At 33.6% G+C, this 22,073-nt stretch overlaps 1 protein-coding gene across 1 annotated transcript in view; it reads right to left on the bottom strand.

Annotated features, from left to right (window-relative positions):
• Positions 1-15,356, bottom strand: part of LOC133327028 (NAD(+) hydrolase sarm1) — a 63,496-nt gene extending 48,140 nt beyond the window's left edge. The window contains exon 1 of the mRNA XM_061535623.1: positions 15,144-15,356. The gene's annotated coding sequence lies outside the window, so the exon portion shown is untranslated. The remainder of the gene's footprint in view (positions 1-15,143) is intronic.
• Between the last annotated feature and the right edge of the window lie 6,717 nt (positions 15,357-22,073).

Raw genomic sequence — 22,073 nt, 5'->3', positions numbered from 1 at the left:
TTCACTCTCTCGCTCTTTGGTGAACAAGTGGACAACAACAACAACACCTATCAATCTGTTTTATAAACTCATTTACACTTCTCTCAATTGTCATTAGAATGGTTAATACTCTTAGAATAAAAAAGTGAATTGTTTATCGCAAAAAAAAACAACAACAACAACTATAAGAACTACATAAAATGAAAATTACTACTTTTGCTGTTGTTGTTATCTTATTTAAATAAGAAATATTTGTTTAACGAACTAACGCGACATGACAGCAGCAGAAAATTGTAGGAAAAGTGTACACGTTTATATATATTTAAATATATACATATTACAGTTTGAATATTTTACGTTATGACTTAAGTAGAAATTCTACGAATTGTCACTTGTTTATTTTTCACGCCAAAAACATGAAAGCATTTTCCTTTTTTTTCTAATATCATCGACACGAGAGAGCAGGGAAAAAATAAAAATCGAAAAATGTTAACAAGAATCCACATGACGCGAATAGCATGCCAGAAAAATACACAAATTTACATAGAATAACACATTTTAAAAATAATTTAAATATTATGTAGTTTCTCTATTTTTTTCTTACAATATTTTTATTCATGATCATGCAGATCAGTAGACTGGCAAAATAAACGTGACTTTTATTTAATTTTATTTTGCTTTTGTTTATTTTTGTGTTGTTCTCTCATCACATTTTCATTTATAACAGCTTCTAGAATAGATGATGTTGTTGTCGTTGTTGCTACTACTGCTGCTGCTTGTGAAAAATGCAAACATTTTATTTTTATTTTTTAATTTATTCACTTTTTTGATATTATTTCTTTGAGTTTTGCTAATTATCTTGTATTTTACTTTTAAATTAGTAAAGTGATGTTAGTGTATCGAAGCAATATTGGCTGAGGAATATGAGACATGAGAGTTGCTTGATTTAAGTTTTTTAAATAGTATTGATTTTATAAACAAAAGAGTAACTGTTATAAATGTCAAAAATCTAGCATAATCAGCAGCACCACAGAAGATCGTTGTGTGTGTTTTATCAATTCGGATTTGAAAATAATTTTCAAAATAGGCTTCCACTTAACGACCATTTGAATATCTTACTTAATTTCAGATATTCTCCAACAGAATTGGTTTAATTTACGTTTTCAGATTTTGAGTAGACACCCATCGCCTGCATTTAAAAGCCACTATTTTGATAAAAAAGTTATTTTTTGGATATCGTAATATTTCTTCCAAACTTAAATCATGTCCGAAGATGGGGAATATCGGGTCACTCCTTCTGGTACCTTCCTCACAAAATAGTCAAAATTTTGCTGCAAATTTGTTTTATAATATTTGGTTGGGGAAAAAGAAATCCATAATTTGTTTGGTAGATTACTGTACTGATAGATTGCTCGTAAAGTATCGATTAAACAATCGATCGGAGAAATTATCGAAGTTGACCGGCATGTTAACATCGCCCAGGAGCTAAAAATCGACCATAACTGTTTTAAACCATTTACACAAAAATGAATTTGTTTTTCCCCAACCTAATATCAAGTGAATGGAATGTGTCAAAATTAGGTAATTCAATATCAAACATCCAAACTTTGCAAATCGTAATACTTTCACTTTCTGTGACCAATCTGCTTTAATGGGTGGGGTCCCATTCTCGGGGTCAAAAAGTTTTTTGAATTATTTCGAATCTACACTAATTCAAGAATGTCCCTACAAAATTTCAAGCGAAAATCTCAAGAACTCTTGAATTGTTGTTGATTTTCCAAAATTATTTTTTAAAGGTCCCCCATTTGTACTCTGTACACATGTACTCTTTCTAACACCGTTGGAATTTTCGGATTCCGATGTTCCAGTGAGAAGTTATCATGTCCGCCATCAAAAATAAGGACTTTTCTTTAATTACAAAAACAATAACAAAAGAATAACAACAATTTTTTTAAATTATTTTTTTTTCTCTTTTACATCTTCAAATATATGTATATATGTATCTATATACAGTGGCTCCATCGAATAATCGGACAAGTGTTTGTCAGATATAATAATGCTATACATTTCAAAAAAATGTCTACATGTGTAGTTTTTTTTCGCTTTTAGTTACACATTACTTACTTTTATTTCTGAACTATGCAAAAAGCAACAACTTTCCTAGTGATAAAAGTAAATTTCGTCAGAAAAACAAAATTAACTCAATTTATTGTGTTCAACGCAAAATCGGACAAAACAAAGTATCAATGTTAAAAGTCCCGTTATTATGCAAATATGAACTTCAAAGCTGTATTTTGTTTGTCGTATTCATTTGTAAATTGCATTTAGATCAAGAAAGTGGTAAAACTAAATAAAAATAAATTTAAATGGCTCCAAAAGGGAAAAAATTCAGTGTGGAAATCAGACAATTAATAGATAAATTGAATTATGAAGGTAAAACAGTAAGAGAAATTGCCGTATTGGTTGGAATGAATAAATCTACTGTCCACGACATTATAAAGAGGTTCCGTGATGAGTTCAGATTGACCAATAAAAGCAGAGAAGGTCAATGGAAGATATTGAATGAGCGAGAAGAGCGTTCGATATTAAAAGAAATAAAACAATATCCATTTAAAAGCGCAAAAGAACTTAAAATAAATTTAAAAACTCGCACTTGAAAAGTTGTGTGCCTAAATACTATTCGCAATACATTACATAAATATGATTATTATGGAAGAGTTGCAAGAAAAAAAGCATTTATAAGCCTTAAAAATAAAAACAGTAGAATAAAATATGCCAAGGAGTATTTACTAAAATTAGAAGATTTTTGGAAGCAGGTAATTTGATGATAGATCATCTTAAAATACATTTCTATTGATAGTTTCCATTATATTAAGGATCTGTTTACTGACGAAAGCAAATTTAATTCGCACGGATCAGATGGAAAGATGTATGTGTGGCGTAAGCCAAATGCTGAATTTAATCATAAGAATACAAAAGCCACTGTTAAGCACGGATGAGGTTCTGTTATGTTTTGGGTCTGCATGTCGAGTGCGGGAATATACAATTTGCATTTTATTGATGGTAAAATGGACAAATTTGTCTACCTCAACATTTTAAAACAAAATGTAAATCAAAGTGCAGACAAATTGGGTATCGCGAACAACTTTGCCTTTTATCAAGACAACGATCCCAAGCACACATCAGGTGTTGCAAAGCTTTGGTTGATCCATAACTGTCCCAAACTTATACAAACACCTGCACAGAGCCCAGACCTTAACGTAATTGAGCATCTTTGCGAAGAATTAGCTAGAAGAGTGTATGAAAAAAATGTAACTCCTTGGTACAGCTTAAGGAGGCTTTACTGAAATCGTGGAACTCCATAGAGCCGGAGGTATGCCAGAATTTGGTCAAATCAATACCGAAGCGTTTACAGGCCGTTCTGGACAACAAAGAATATGCAACTAAATATTAATTTCTCGATTTTTTGCATTTTTTGACATTGATACTTTGCATTGTCCGATTTTGCGTTGAGCACAATAAATTGAGTTAATTTTGTTTTTCTGGCGAAATTTACTGTTATCACTAGGAAAGTTGTTGTTTTTTGTATTGTTCAGAAATATAAGTAAGTAATGTGTAAATAAAAGCGAAAAAAACTACACATTTAAACAATAAATGTATAGCATTATTATATCTGACAACCACTTGTCCGATTATTCGATGGAGCCACTGTATATATATATATATATGCAAAGTTACATACCTTAACAAGCATGGGTATTGATTTACCAGCCCTTGAAAAATTAAAATCGAGAATGGGGGAGGTTCCCTTAAACAGGAAAACCACGTCTTATGGGCATCGGTGACGAGCTGTGGAATATCGTCAACGACGACCCACATTATATCAAAAACCAAAGGCCAATCATCCTACTTGGAATGTCCAGAAGAGCCAAAACCGAAAAAACACGTCATATTTGGATTTAAGGAATACTACCATGAAGTTATGCTACGTTTGCGCCATGCAATTCGTCAGAAACGCACAGAATTGTGGAAAAAACTATTATGGGTTTTTCCACCATGATAACGCACCAGTTCACACACATATTCACCGGACTTGGCCTCCGCTGATTATTTTCTCCCACCAAAATTGAAAATAACTCAGACAGAAATTGGATATAAATTTCAGAGAAATACAGCACACCCTGATTTACAAATGCCAAAGTAGGTCCATGTTCGGCAATTAAATGTCCCTACCATTTCAAATCAAAGTAGCTACAATTCGAAATTTTGGATTCACAATTCTCGGCCATAATAGAAAGTTAGTATTTATTTGGTAATTTAATTTTTATCACTTCAAACTACTAATAGATTACCTTACCTAAAATAAAACCAGTGAGCGGAGCAGTATAGTCGGACGGGGCCGACCATATGATACCCTACACAACTTCCACGAAAATCTAACATTCTGTTGTTCTATATTCTGAGCATGGGCAATATTTCGAGATATTCCACCCTCTTGGCCGACTAGATGTCAAGAAATATTATTTATATACAGTGCAGATTCCCTTCACCGTGTGTTGTGTTGTGATGTTCGACTTCCAATAGTGGCCTATAGATCGTCTCGAAAAAAGACCACAAAATATGTTTTCTGTCTAATTTATCCCAAAATTATTATCTGATCATCACCGAAAATTATAGCCGTTGTACTTGACCATACCTGGATCGTCATGGAAAATTTCAAAGCGACCAGAACTATATTTCCGCCCTCTAGTATGGTAATGGGTTACTAAATAATATCTCGGTACGTAAGCACCTGTAAATATTAACGTGTAACTCCCACATCCGAGTACATACGACAATATAATTGGTATCGATTTAAAGGTCATTCACTCCTCTTGGATATACTATTAACTTCTCGGGACTAAGTCCTTCAGGGGCAAATATATACGCCATAGAATACAATTTTTTGTAATTTTTCACACAAAAGTCGGGGTCCATTTGACCCGCTAATTCTTTATCCCGTTCTCCACGTAAAATTTCGTGATGTTCGGGCCATAATTGCGGCCTCTGTAGTGACCAGAAAAACTGACAAAAATTTAGTATTTGGTCCATTTCATCCCCTTTCCCCTTTCATCTTTACCATTGGCCAGAACCCATTCTACATGCAAAATTTCGTAAAGATTGGTCCATAACTGTGGCCTGTATCGTGTTTACAAATTATAATGGACAGACGGACGGACGGACACACATGTCTAGATCGACTCAGCTAGTCGAGATATGACGATCGGTATACTTGAAGGTGGGTCTAGGACCAATATTTCGCGGCGTTACAAACACTTGGGGCTGCACAAAGCTATAATACCCTGACAACATAGTTGTGTAGAGTATAAAAAACACATTGCAGATTAGTTCATAGTCCGTGACTGCGCCTCAAATGGTTCATCCGCATAGTCTAATTTTGGTATACTCTGAGCGAGCTTTTTAAACCAGTTATATTCTTGGACAGGGTAAAAATCTAAGATGTTTTAACCATGTCCGTCCGTCTGTTGTAATCAAAATGTTTTTCGAATGCGTTTTGAAGTTTTGTTTGACTATGGGGTTAACTTTAAAGACCCTCCGATTTTTGGCATTTTTAAAAGCGATTGTCAGATTTTCCAAACGAATCGGCTACAGTTCTTAAATACCTAAGAATTTCCTTGCAAAAATATATCCAGTTTTAGATATTGCCCCATCTAACACTTTTCAAACTAAATCTATTTTATTTTGACATTTTTGTTTTCTGATTTGGTAACAAATCTCGCTATCAAAAATAATGAATATTGGGCAACATGTGTATGGATTTTGACGGTGTTGGACATGCTCTCCCATCTTGACCGTTATTGACTTTCTTGGATTGTAATTGAGGTTTTAATTTCCCTACTAAAACAGTACCTGATTGGGTCAACCTTTAAGTATAGCACCCATATAACGGGCTCTACCGAGCTATATATGTGATAACAATCATTCTAATTGTAATTATATTACGGTCAGATAATTTTTGTGTTTTATTTCTGATAAGAATGATGATAATGATCTTCAAATACAACTTTATGTTTCGAATTATGACTGTTGTGTATTTGTGTATTATAAATAAAATAAAAATACTGTTATTCAAATGCCGCAAAAAGATTTCCCTCTTTGTGCTAAAACTGAATGCGATGACTCAGATTTGCAAAAAGATGGCAAAATATAACTCAGAAATACATTTGTATGTGTGCGCTCAAATAATTACACATTTGTGATTGAAAACAATCAGAGAACAGAGTGGCAAATGTCATTTGTGTCAAGTAAATGGAAACAACAAAAAATTACGTACTATGGCGGAGGTGGTGGCACGTTGTGCCTGTTGTTTCTTTTTTTTTTTGGAAAATTTAATGATTTAAATTTGACGAACAAAAACACCGGCTAACCTGCGTGGGTGGTCATAACACCTAAACATTGTTTTTGCTATTTCCATTTTAGTGTCAGTGTTCCGCAAAAAAAAGAAAAAACGCACACAATATTACCGATAAGGTAAAGACTAGAAATAATCTAAAAATAACGATTTTTAAGAAATGATTGACAAATTTCATTTCTGTTTTATTTTAAAATGAAAAATTTTCTCTGAAAAAAATGAACATAAAATTAAGTCATTCACTTGAGTTGACAGTATTGATTTCATTGTTAATTCTTAAGAATTAATAAAAAAAGAAAACAATATTTGAAACACATTTGTTTTTTCAAAGAAGTTACGATGAAACTACTTCTTGGTTATAAATAGGAGGTTTGTTCAAAAAGTAAGGGGAATTTCGAAAATCTTAATAAAAAGAATAAGGTTTTGGGGCTAAGACAAGGACTAAATTTATTAATTTCCCTTATGAAAGATGTGGATTTTATAAAAAAATTTCGCATGGTCTATTACCAGACGTAGTTTTTATAACCTACACAACTATGTTGTTAGGGTATTATAGCTTTGTGCAGCCCCAAGAGTTTGTAACGTCGCGAAATATTGGTCTTAGACCCACCATTAAGTATACGATCTTATCTCGACTAGCTGAGTCGATCTAGACATGTGTGTCCGTCCGTCCGTCTGCCCATTATACCACAGTTATGGACCAATCTTTACGAAATTTTGCATGTAGACCCCAATTGTTTTTGGTAAAGATCAATTAATATTTAGGGAATGGTATGGACCAAATATTTATTTTTTTTGGGTTTCCTGGTCGCTCTAGAGGCCGCAAATATGACCCGATCATTGCGAAATTTTACATGGAGAAGAGGATTGGGCCAGAGAATATGCATGCCTGCTTTGATAAAGATCGGTCATTATTTAGCGGGTCAAATGGACTCTGACTTTTGTGTGAAAAATGACAAAATGTGTATTCTATTTACAGGTGCTTACGTATTCAGATATTATTTAGTAACCCATTAGCGAAATATAGCGGAAATATAGCGATGATTCCTTTAATTAATGATTTTCCATGAAGTTCAAATTATGGTCAAAGAGAACGCCTATAATTTTCGATGATGATCTGATTAAAATTTTGTGATGAAGTGGATAGAAAACTTAATTTTTTGTGTGTTTTCTAGTCGAACATGATAACACAACCCACCGTGAAGGGAATTTGAATAAACATCCGAGTTCCGTGGTAGTTGTGTAGGGTATCGTATGGTCGGCCGTCTGACTATACTGCTCCGCTCACTGTTTTTTTTTTAAGTTAATTTCTTTGGCTTGAATTTTATAAAAAATATTTTCCCAGGGACTAAAAGAGGAAGATTAAAACATTTTTTATGGGTATACCAAAAGGAGCGTATTTTTTAAAAAGTTTTACTAAAAAGCGTGAATTTCATCAAATTATTTTTTTGGGTCTAGTACAAAGGGTGGAATTTAAAAAAAATAAATTTTTTGGGTGTAGATTTTTTTTAAAAATAATTTCATTGGGTCAATTCCCGGGCTTTTATTTTATGAGAATAATTTCTAGGGATCTAATACAAGGCTGCGAATTTATACAAATTATTTCTTTGGGCCCATTACAAAGTTTGAAGTTTATAATAAAATAATTTCTAGATTTCTATTACAGGCTTGAAATTAATAGAAATGTCAATGCCTAGTACAAGACTGGGATTTTTTCAAAATATTTTTTTAAAAATTATCACTATGACTTTCTTCTTTCCAAAACTATATTTTTATGATAAGCATTAAAATGATGACAAATAAAATTAAAACAATTAATCAATCTGACAGTTTTTGTTTTTAATCATCAACTTGCTTTTTCAATTAATCTGATTTGGCATACCTAACCTATTAGACGTGCTACGGTATCTTGTGATAATAGAAAACACGTTCGCCATATAATAAAACTAACAATTTGTTAGCCGACTGAATGCCTAACTGACTGACGGACGATTAACAAATTGTTTTAAAAATAATTATTACTCTAACCCAATGGTAGTCAAAACGAAAACTGTTTTGTAGGTTCACCTAGGGTCTGCAAATAAACATTGGGAATAGGCTTTTGACATATTTAAGTGGCGATAGAGATATGTAGAAACACACTCACACATAAACAAACAAACTTTGATGTACCTGAACAAATTAGAGAATACAGCGGCGGAGATATGAACGTTTAGTGTGACGTATGATCAATTTGTTGTATCATACGATGACATTACTCATACTCGGTGGAACGTTTGAATGAGGGCTTGTTTGTCGTTGCTGATGTTCCATCCCTCAGTTGATTAAATATAGAGGGAAATAATAAAGAGGAAAACTTGGTATTTAATTAAGACATTTTTCAAATTTTTCATTTTATTCTATTTGTGTTGTCTTTATTTTTTGTTTGTATGGAGTTTGATAACAACAACAGAGAATAGAAATTCATAATCTTTGATGATTTGTTTGGAAGAATTTTATCTAAGGAATCTTGACACACTTTTTTTATTTTCAAAATCATGCGATATAGAAAAAGGAGGTAATAAAAACGGGATAGTTTTATTTTAGAAATGCAAATAAATATTTAAATTTTTTTGGAGGTTTGAACACACCTTTTGTATATGATCTAGAACAACTACGTTTACCAATAGCTACTATAGCGACAATACCTAGCTTTATTGGGATGCATAAATCACGAAAGTTGTGAAAAAATGGAACGTCTCAGGATAAACAAATACAAATATTCGCTTCGATTTGCATATATTTATATTGAATATTTTGAAAATTCGTAGTCTTGTACCTTTCACTGAGAAAATATTTATAGCCTACACAACTATGTTGTCAGGGTATTATAGCTTTGTGCAGCCCCAATAGTTTGTAACGCCGCGAAATATTGGTCCTAGACCCACCTTTAAGTATACCGATCGTCATATCTCGACTAGCTGAGTCGATCTGGACATGTGTGTCCGTCCGTCTGTCCATTATAATTTGTAAACACGATGCAGGCCACAGTTATGGACCAATCTTTACGAAATTTTGCATGTAGGAAAGGTTCGGCCCAATGAAGACCCCTATTGTTTTTGGTAAAGATCGGTTATTATATAGGGTATGAAATGGACCTAATACTTAATTTTTATCGGTTTTTCTGGTGGCTCCAGAGGCCGCAATTATGGCCCAAACATCTCGAGTTTTTACATGGAGAAGGGGATTGGGCCAAAGAATAAGCATGCCTCTTTTGATAAAGATCGGTCAATATTTAGCGGGTCAAATGGACCCTGACTTTTGTGTGAAAAATTACAAAAGTTGTATTCTATGGCGTATATATTTACTCCTGAAGGGCATAGAGCCGAGAAGTTGAGAGTATATCCAAGAGGAGTGGTTGTCGTTTATATATGTCGTATGTACTCGGATGTGTGAGATACACTTGAATATTTACAGGTGCTTACGTATTCATATATTATTTAATAAACCATTACCACACTATAGAGCGTAAATATAGCACTGATCGCTTTGAAATATTCCATGAGGTTCCAGTTATGGTCAAGGGCAATGCCTATAATTTTCGGTGATGATCAGATAACAATTTTGGGATGAAGTTGACCGAAAACTTATTTTTTTATTTTTCGAGTCGATCTGTAGGACAGAATTGAAAGTACTGAACATCACAACACAACCCACGGTGAAAGGAATGTGGACAAGTAATTAGAAGGGATGTACTGGATATGAATAGTAATATTCGGAAAATATGTCAGTGAAAGGAAGAGGTGCTATTGACCTCTAATCAGACTAGAGGGACGAAATATTACCCAGGCTCGGAATAAACATCCGCAGAAAGTTAGAGTTCCGTGGTAGTTGTGTAGGGTATCGTATGGTCGGCCACGTCCGACTATACTGCTCCGCTCACTAGTTTTAAAATTCTTTTTTTAGAGAATCCACATAAATAGCTGCATAAATATTTTATTTTATTTTTAAAAGTCCCTGGGATTTTACTAAATACACACCTTGTAATAATACCTGGAAAATATTTTGATCAAATCCACAACTTGTAATAGTATGCAGTTTCTGTGGAAACACGTTTTAAAAATCCACAACATTTAATAGTCCCTGGGAAAGTATTTTTGAAAATCCACACCTAGGATTAATCCCCCAGGAAAATATTTTCCAAAAACTTTGCGACTTTTCAGAAATTTTCACCGATAAGCTGCGAATTTACTGCAATTGATCAGGTTCCAGCGATTATTTTCTCTTCTTAGATTTTCTTACTGTGTAGAAATGATGGCAACATTTTTTATGTTAGAGTATACTGGCAATGAAGTTTTTTAGCTTATTAGAAATATTTTTTTTTTTTAATTTTGTTTAATCCAGCACTAGTTCTTGGGAAAATGTATTTAGGAAACCCGTATTTCTTTTGTTAAGAAACTATAATATCCCTAACAAAAAACAATCAATGGTGAGATCCGAATTACGCTTGACTATTTTGCAATAACACAATACAAATGGTGTTCCAAACAACAAGCCACCACTTCTGAAAATATTTTTCTAAAAATCGACAAAATTTCATGGAAAAATACTAACAAAAATTTAGTTCTTGGGAAAATATTTTTGAAGATAACAACGACACCTAATAGTTCCCAGGATTTTTTTTTAAATCTGCCCCCTTCAAAAATCGCTTGGAAAATATTTTTAACAACACACGCCATGGTTTAGTGCATGGAAAATAAATTTTTATAAAGTCCAGGTCTTCTCAGAGCGTCTCACGGGGAAGCATCGTATGTACTGCTACTGATCAGGTTCCAGCAAATATTTTTTCTTATCAGGATTGTTATAGATGCTATATAACAAAGAAGTGGACATATACAGACAATATTTTCTAAGTAGATTGGCCTATTGGGCACCACCTTTGATAGATTATTAAAAAAAACTGAACTTTTTAAACGTCCACCATTCAAAATTTCTAAAATCAATAGGGACTACATGGGTGATATGTCGTGGTAAATTGCTGCCATAAGAAGACAATACAGACTCTAATGTTGAAAATTGGGTTAGAAATATACCAAACGTTAGTGGTACCGTTATTGGGGTTTATATCTGAACAAGGACAAATATTGAGCATTTTTGGTAGAAAGATGTGACACCCCACCGAAAATACAAAAAAAAATACTTATATATAAGTAATTTGTAATAATTGATTTATGTTGTAAGAATGATCATCTTTTGGATTTGAAAATAATTACTTACAAAATGACAGTCAGGATTTCTTTGATGTTTCGAAATTAAAAACATTTGTGGGCTATTTTCTATTAACAGAACTATATCTTTGAAAACAACAATAATATCTTGAAATGACGTATTGTACATTGGAATGTAAACTTTGAGATTAGTAGAAATGTTGATAGCAATAATTTATAAATAATAAATAAACCAGTGAACGGAGCAGTATAGTCGGACGGGGCCGACCATACGATACCCTACACAACTACCACGGAACTCGGATGTTTATTCCGATTCCCTTCACGGTGGGTTGTGTTGTGGTGTTCGCCTATATTCAACTAGAAAACACACAAAAAAATTAAGTTTTCGGCCCACTTCATCCCAAAATTTTAATCAGATTATTATCGAAAATTATAGGCGTTGTCTTTGACCATATTTGGAACTTCATGGAAAATTTTAAAGTAATTAAAACCACATAAAATCCGCCCTCTAGTGAGGTAATGGGTTACTAAATAATATCTGAATACGTAAGCACCTGTAAATATTTGTGTGTAACTCCCACATCCGATTACATACGACAATGTAATTGGAGTCATTTTGAAGATCAACCATTCCTCTTGGATACACTATCAACTTCGTGGATGTATATGCTTCGCAAGTAAATATATACGCCATAGAATACAAAGTTTGTCATTTTTCACACAAAAGTCAGAGTCCATTTGACCCGCTAAATAATGACCGATCTTTATCAAAGCAGGCATGCATATTCTCTGGCCCAATCCTCTTCTCTATGTAAAATTTCGCAATGTTCGGGTCATATTTGCGGCATCTAGAGCGACCAGAAAAACTTACAAAAATTAAATATTTGGTCCATATCATCCCCGAAATATTAACCGATCTTTACCAAAAACAATAGGGGTCTTCACTGGCCAAAACCCTTCCTATATGCAAAATTTCGTGAAGATTGGTCCATAACTGTGGCCTGTATCGTGTTTACAAATTATAATGGACAGACGGACGGACGGACACACATGTCTAGATGGACTCAGCTAGTCGAGATATGACGATACTTAATGGTGGGTCTAGGACCAATATTTCGCGGCGTTACCAACATTTGGGCTGCACAAAGCTATAATACCCTGACAACATAGTTGTGTAGGGTATAAAAACGAAAACATAATAAACCATTCTTATCACAACCATTCATGTAACTCTCTTTTTGATTAAAAATCAATTAATGTCCTTTGGGTCATTATTTTAAAACATTTAAATTTTTTTGGAAATGTTTAACAAAAATTCACAAAAATATATTAACACGTCACAATTCAGGGAATTAAAAGTATTTATTTATTTTTTGTTTAAATAAAAAAAGTGTAAACCAATGACGCTAATTTTATTTAAACACTTCGTCTTTACGGCTATTGATTAGATAAGACATTCTGTCAAAAAAAAAAGCGCCCACAATTTCCAAAAATAAATGATTTCATATGCAAAAATTAAATATAAAAAAAAACCAAAAAAAACAAATAAATAATAGTGATGCGAAATTCAAATACAATAGAATTACTAAATAAACATTTGTCGGTTAATATTAGGCACGCGTTGTATTTTTTTTTTTTTTTTTTGTAGAGTAATATTTGTCCAAAATAGGCTATTGGCAAAAAAATTCTTGGGATTTGGGGAAAGCCACAAAAATTGGCTTTAGCACGATAATATAGTCTTGGTCTAACACAAAAAAAAAACACACACATACCAATGATGTTGCAGCCATTACTCTATACCCCAAGCCTATTCCGAAAAATCCCATTAAAACCACATAAAATCAGGAGACCACAACTATATCGAAGAAAACATTTTACAAAATTGGAATTATTGCTTTTATGTAAGTTGGACCCAATCTGTTATAAACCATTTTAACAAATTCCTATTTTTAAGGAAAAAATATCAATGTTTTATTCGGAATTAAAACCAGTAAGGAAAGTAGTAAAGTCGGACGGGGCCGACTATATGATACCCTTCACCACTTTGACCATCAAAATGAAATTGGATCCATATACATGTCATTCTGCAACCTATACCAATTTTTTCATTTGGTCAGATATAGAAGCTATATCTAAATCTGAACCGATTTCAGGAAATTTAACATGATGTGTGTGTCTAAACCTAATTCATTAAGCTGTGCCAAATTTCGTGCAAACCGAAAGATATTAAGGGACTTTGGTACACCACTTACCTTAAATTGGAAGAAAATATTTATGGGAGCTATATCTAAATCTGAACCGATTTTCACGAAACTTGGCACACATCATTCTAGACTTAATTGAATACGATATGCAAAATTTCGTGCAAATCGAAAGATATATAGGGACTTTGGTCGACCATTTACATTAAATCGGACGAAAATATATATGGGAGCTGCATCTAAATTTGAACCGATTTTCAGGAAACTTAACACACATCATTCTATACTTCATTCATTACGCTGCGCCAAATTTCGTGCAAATCGAAAGATATATAGGGCCTTTGGTGCACCATTTACATAAAATCGGACGAAACTGTATACGGGAGCTATAACTAAATCTGAACCGATATTAATCAAACTCAGCACTCATCATTCTAGGCCTAATTCATTACGTTGTGCCAAATTTCGTGCAAATCGAAAGATATATAGGGACTTTGGTACACCATTTACGTAAAATCGGACGAAACTATATATGGGAGCTATATCTAAATCTGAACCGATTTTCACGAAACTTAGCACACATCATTCTAAACTTAATTGAATACGATATGCTAAATTTCGTGCAAATCGAAAGATATATAGGGACTTTGGTGGGCAATTTACTTAAAATCGGACGAAACTATATATGGGAGCTATATCTAAATCTGAACCGATTTTAATGAAACTCAGCACACATCATTCTAGGCCTAATTCATTACGATGTGCCAAATTTCGTGCAAACCGAAAGACCATTCGTGCACCATTTACATTAAATCGGACGAAAATATATATGGGAGCTATATCTAAATCGGAACCGATTTTTCCCAATTTCAATAGGGTTCGTCCTTGGGCCAAATAAGTGACCTATGCCAAATTTCATCCAAATCGGATCATAAATGAGACCTGTACTTTGTTAACAAAAATACATGGATGGAGACGGACGGACGGACATGCGTAAATCGACTCAGGAAGTGATTCTATGCACATTCTCAAAAGGAACCATGTGTCTATCTCGTTTTCGTTTGCCTGTTACAAACATATACACAAAGACATAATACCCTGTACCACAGTGTGGTGAAGGGTGTAAAAACACACCTAAATAATAAATAATTGAATATTTCATTAATTGTTCCTAAACATTAATTTCATGTGGAACATATTTCCACATTGCACAATAAAATAAAGCAAAGAAATGCAAAAAACTATAGCATACTTTTAGGCATATCGCTGAACTACAGATTGTCAATTAAGGTGCCTCATTTTAACAAATAACAAAAAAAATGAAATTTATTTTGAAATTACCTGTTGTGATGACGATGTTGATGATGTTTCCTTAACACTACTACTGGAACTGGCATTTATTTGTCGACTAGCACTACCACTGCCGCCACCGGCCAGGGCTATTTGATTGCCACCACCAATACCACCACCATTGATGGACGGTGATGTGCTGCCACCAATGGTGCTTGGTATGCTAATACTTGGCGATGTTGTGACCGACGACGATGTTGATGATGCCCCACCGCCCGGACCACCACCGACGACAGTAACTGTGCCATTTTTCTTGTGGAAATTTTCAATGAACGAGCTGGCCGGGCTGATGACACCGCTCTGTGAACTATCCGAAAAATCTGACATCTGCAAGAAAGAAAAAAGTTTTTATTATATTGAAAATCAAAAATTTTATGAATCAGAAACTTATAAAAAATTGTAAGTAATTAATATTTTTAAATTTTTAGAGCCCTTTAATAGATAACGGATAGATAAGTGAAGTATAGGAAAAATTGAGACACTCATTAGTCCCTCTTATATTTAAATGTACAATTTTTTAAGAATAAAAAAACACATTTCAATAAAGGTAGCATGGCATAATTATGGAAGATAGCCTCAATTGAGAAATTGCATCAGACTACCTTGCATAATTATGCCATGTAAAAATATATATTTGGTTCGGTATTATATTGCAAAAATTTTAGTCTCTAGGAAATGTCGCATAGAGTTCAGCATACATTCACATACATTACATTCATGAAAGGGTTTTGGGCTTTTAGAACATATCAATCCCTAAACTTGTTCCCGATATTTGCCTACCATTTTAATTTAATTTGATATTGTAGGTCTGTTAAAATGTATGTTGTTGATCTATTATCCAAAATCATCTACCCAATTTTTGTTGTTGCAAAATTTCAGTTTTACAAATCAATCTAAAAATAAAGTAATACATAATTTGATTTCGTTTGTTTTCCTGTTATCCACCATCACCACCACCGCCACCAATAGAACCCATAAAATACAAGTAACACCTCCAAATAACACCAAACTACCTCAGTCACATCATAAAATATGCAAAAGACAACAACAACTATGGGATAAAAATAACAATAACAACAACAAAAAAGCTAACAACGAAATTGCCATTAAAAAGAGTCTAAAGAAAATAGAAAAATTAAAATGCAAATCACATTTGCAAAGGAAATCCCACGTCCATTGTTCGATAGTTGTTCTGCCAGTAACAATACCAACCAACCATCCAACCACCGCAACAATAAACAAAATAATAATAACAACAATAAAAACAAAGTCAATGTCTTCCCAATTGTGAGTGTGTGGTATTGCGAATTTAATTTAAAAAAAATTGGCGAAACATTAAATGTTTTTGTTCACTCAGAGAAAAAAGCATGTGCATGGAATATGTAGCGGAAGCGGCGTTAATTTCGACCAGGCCTCCAACCATCTCTGGGAAACCATCCCTTTTGTGTGATTTTTTATTTTTTCAATATGGGGTGATTAAATCATAAGGGGGTAGGCGAGGTTATAGTTTCCGATTTCGCCAGTGATCCTTCCCATTTCCTTTAGGAGATGTCGGGATATTCGACCCAGAAGCTATTTTGTAAAGAATTTATAAAAGTTAAGAGAACTGTCCTATACCTTGGGATTGAGTCTGACTATTTAAAAAAAAACATAGTTAAGTTCGGCCAGCAGATTCATTATTTTTTCAGAATTTACGAAAGACTGGCCTTTGAAAAAGTCAAGAGCCATTTAAAATTATGGCGGGATTCCAAAAAATATGAATGTTTTTAGAATACTTTTGCAATTATTTTTTCAATGATTATTTTTAAAAAAATATTTCTTCCTTGTTGGCGCAAATTTTTACCACCAATGTCCCGGAGTGCCACCAAAGTCCCGGAGTGCCAAGTCACCAGCATTATGAAGTGATTATAATTTGACATTTAGCTCGTTAGAAAAAAATCGTCTAGGACTATATACAAACTATCTATATCAATAGGATCTGAAAATATTATATTATAGCTAACTCAATTGAAAAACACCTTTAAAATAAAAAGAAGTATAAAGTTCGGCCGGACGAATTTTAAATACCATCCACCATGAGGTGGACATTCACAATACCTAAAACTAAATACCAAACTACAGACACCCTAATTGGAGAATCCAAAAAAAAAAAAAAAAAAAAAATGAAAAACGTGCCCAACTCCGAAATTCGGAATTTTGGAGGTTTCGTTATATGGTGGGCTACCCATTTATTATCCAAAATACCGAATATTGGGGTTACCGCTTCGAGGTGTTGCTAACGGATATGGTGGAGGGTATATAGCAAAACGTGAACGTATATTTATAATTGATAGGGTCAAAACGTGTTCAAACTATAAAAATATCGAATGATAGAGAATGGTATTATATGTAGGGACTATCACGAAACATGGGACAAAACCTATCCACAAACCAGTAAGTGAAGTAGTAATGTCGGACGGGGCCGATTATATGATACCCTTCACCACTTTGGGTATATTCAACACATGAATCCTAACAGACGTCGCATTTTTAAAGGAACAATAAAATGAAATTGGATCAATAAACATGCCATTCTGCAACCGATAATAAATTTTTCATTTGGTCATATATAGAAGCTATATATAAATCGGAACCGATTTCAAGAATCATAATACACATCATTCTAGACCTAATTCATTCGCTGTGCCAAATATCGTGCACACCGAAAGATATTAAGGGACTTTGGTACATCATTTATCTTAAATCTGACGAAAATATATATGGGAGCTATATCTAAATCTGAATCGATTTTCAGGAAACTTAACACACATCATTCTAGGCCTATTTGATTACGCTGTGCCAAATTTCGTGCAAATCGAAAGATATATAGGAGCTTACATTAAACCGGGCGAAAATATATATGGGAGCTATATCTAAATCTGTACCGATTTTTAGGAAACTTAACACCCATCATTCTAGACCTAATTCATTACGCTGTGCCAAATTTCGTGCAAATCGAATGATATATAGGGACTTTGGTGCACTATTTACATTAAATCGGTCGAAAATATATATATGGGAGCTATATCTAAATCTGGACCGATTTTCAGGAAACTTAACACACATCATTCTAGACCTATTCCATTACACTGTGCCAAATTTCGTGCACAGTGTGGTGAAGTGTATAAAAACATAAACTACGAAGATATATACAATGTGGTGCTTCTGTTACATGTGGCGCTATCCAGAATCTTGAGTCAATGTTGATCATTTATCTTAAATTTTGTGTTAAATGCAGGAGGCACACAGACGGACATGGCTAAATTGATATTTATACTTTATGGAGTGTTTGAGGAATATTTAGAGGTGTTGCAATATGTTGATACTCCTGTTGCAGGGGTTTTGAATGTTTCAACATTTTCTACGGAAGAACATCGTTGAGCACGCATTTTTTTCTAGATGTGCGACAATAATATGAAGTTTTTGGGTGCTACCAATTTCAGACTGTTGAAGGTCCAAAGTTGCTGTTTTCAACCGATATGAGAGAGCTCACATCGTTAAGGTTAGTTTTTCTAATTTCACAGTAACCATTGGTCGTGCTACGTTGCTGAAACGGAATTGTCGCTATATGACCACTATATTAACCAGGCGACCATTTCCTTCGAAATGATTTTTCCACGAACAATTTTCATTGGATTTGGCTCGTCTTCAAAGATCTACTGTTTGATTTCCGCCTCATTCGCATAGATCCATATTTCTTCAACTGTGACATTGGTATGAGGCATTTTTGGATGATTGTCAAATTGTTCGGAATCTAACGAGAACAAACCTATTTTATATATAGACAGATATTCATAGAATATCGAGTGTATGTAGATGGTAGGAAAGACTGTATGACTCTACTTCATAGTTAGTTCAGGCGCGGTACAAATGTATTGTGCAAAAAACTAAATGTTTAGGAAATTTTACCTACCAAAAACGTTCAATATTAGTCGACTTTCAATTAGTGTTAGGTCCCTCTGGGACAAACTACTTCAAATGAACTAATCCACAAAAATAAACTATCGGTACAAGGTTCATTTTTCTCCTGTTTGATTCTGTCGTTCATCCATATCATCCAAAAGGAACTATGGAACCAAATGAATGGCCTAGTTTATTTTTTACGGGACGAACGGAAACCGATCGAACCGTTTCAGGAACGATATTGTCCAACTCTACAATGAATATTAGATTAAGGCAACAGGCACCATATAATGGTGCAACTCTCTCATTATTTGGTATTTACTTATATTTTGCTATCACATTTCAATCCTTACCTATTTCTGGTTGTGTATTAATAACGCTATATATCGTTTTGCTACCACCCACTGTAATTTTTGTTTTTTTGTTGTCTGTCATCAAAGCCATTGATTTATCTGTCTACAAACATGCGCCTCGCAGTGATTTCCTTATTGATAGATTATTATTGGAAACCGATACGATATGTGGTGGTGGTGGCGGTGGTTATAGCCATTATTTATTTGATTGGCCAGCACACACACGCACTTGGCTTACTCGGTGTCCTTAATAAATAAAATCAAGTGAAGGCGTTTGTACCGGTACTCCCGACACTTTGTCATTGTTTCAAATTCATTTTTGCTTCTATCAAAATTGATTTATGATGTTAGTATAAATTGAAATACAAGTCATGTTTAAATCATAGCAATTGAACAACATAATGTGAATATTCTATTCTTCTAATAAGAGTTATTGACATTTTAAAGAGAATTTTAAATGTTAAATTCCATGGCAACCCAATATAGTCATAGTTTGCTTAAAGAATGCTATGTATTTTCCAGGTCATGGACATAAAATATGAATTCTATGAAGAGTAAGAAAATGCCAACTATGCCATACAGTCATTCAATGATACTCGAACATAAATAGTTGCGATTGAAAATACAACATTTTTGGACAGTTATGATTTCACAAAACTACGAATTTTTTGCATTGAACATAATAAAATTTTTCCTTTATGAACAGAAATATTTTTTCTTAAAATAAATTATTTGGCAATAAATAAAAATAAACTACTATTAATCAAAAATAAAATACATTTAAATACCAGCATTGTAGTACATGAAGTAAAAACTCCTTTTCCCATAAATGTTGTTTGGTGGAATGTCTGTTCACTTTTTATTAAGTAAGCCAGCTTAACTACCCACATTCCTATAATAGAGTTCACTTAATAATTCACCTTTTTAAAGGTCATTGGCCAAGATAACAACCACAACGGAAAAATAACTAATCATAACACCTATATATACACATATGTACACTTAGGTCATGATTGACTACACTCACGTGTTTTTTCGTCTTTAATATTTCAAGAAATTTCCAGATATAGTTAACATTCACCGCATGAGGTGTCATTACGAGTTTTCTCTTTCAGTGTCATTTTGCCACAATATATGGTAGCTTGGGGAGTTTGCTTTAAACATTTTATTTGGTAAGAGATTTTGAGCGTTGATTCATCGTCGTTGGTTTGCCAAATTTGGTTCTTCATCAGTCAAGCAGTGCTCTTCCATGTGGTTTTAGTGGTAATGAATAATACACTCATGGAAAAATGTCTGTTTTTTTCATTTTGGAAAAAAAATAGCTGGAAGCTGATATAGAAATATATACAGTGGCTCCATCGCATAATCGGACAAACGTTTTTCTAATATAAATGTATTCTGAACATTAAAAAAGAGTTAAACATATATATTTTTTTATATTGGTAGTTTTCATTATATTAAGGTTCTGTTTACTGACGAAAGCAAATTTAATTTGCACGGATCAGATAGAAAGATGTATGTGTGGCGTAAGCCAAATGCTGAATTTAATCATAAGAATACAAAAGCCACTGTTAAGCACGGAGGAGGTTCTGTTATGGTTTGGGGCTGCATGTCAAGTGCGGGATGAGGCAATTTGCATTTTATTGATGGTAAAATGGACAAATTTGTCTATCTCAACATTTTAAAACAAAATGTAAAGCAAAGTGCAGACAAATTGGGTATCGCGAACAACTTTGCCTTTTATCAAGACAACGATCCCAAGCGCACATCAGGTGTTGCAAAGCTTTGGTTGATCCATAACTGCCCCAAACTTATACAAACACCTGCACAGAGCCCAGACCTTAACGTAATTGAGCATATTTGGGAAGAACTCCTTAATACAGCTTAAGGAGGCTTTACTGGAATCGTGGAACTCCAGAGAGCAGGAGGTATGCCAGAATTTGGTCAAATCAATACCGAAGCGTTTACAGGCCGTTCTGGACAACAAAGGATATGCAACTAAATATTAATTTCTCGATTTTTTGCATTTTTTAACATTGATACTTTGCTTTGTCCGATTTTGCGTTGAACACAATAAATTGAGTTAATTTTGTTTTTCTGGCGAAATTTACTGTTATCACTAGGAAAGTTGTTGTTTTTTGTATTGTTCAGAAATATAATTAAGTAATGTGTAAATAAAAGCGAAAAAAACTACACATTTAGACAATTTCTTTGATATGCATATCATTATTATATCTGACAACCACTTGTCCGATTATTCGATGGAGCCACTGTATATAGAAATTTGGGCAAGAACATTTTTCAAAAAAACAAAAAATATCACCTTACCAATACCGCCAATTTGTTGCAAGGACTAGGAAACATCTTTACAAAACTGGCTCAATACATAAGCGTCAACGCCGCTCAATTAAACTAAAATAGAAAAAATACTCTACTCTGGAAAAATATTATCAAATAATTTCCCAATATACATAAGTATGATTAGATTTGAGCAGAAAAGTCGGTATACAACCGCAACTAACAAACAAAGCAGTTTTGTTCAACCTTTAAAATACCTACACACCAGGTCTCATATTGGAACCTTGTACCAATATTTGGAGAGTATATATAAAATTTGTCATTCCGT

This window comes from Musca vetustissima, unplaced genomic scaffold (assembly GCF_032173495.1).
Source record: "Musca vetustissima isolate MV318-11 ecotype Yass unplaced genomic scaffold, APGP_CSIRO_Mvet_v1 utg21612, whole genome shotgun sequence".
In the NCBI taxonomy this organism is placed as follows: domain Eukaryota; kingdom Metazoa; phylum Arthropoda; class Insecta; order Diptera; family Muscidae; genus Musca; species Musca vetustissima.
This window is presented reverse-complemented; position numbering and strand designations above follow the sequence as displayed.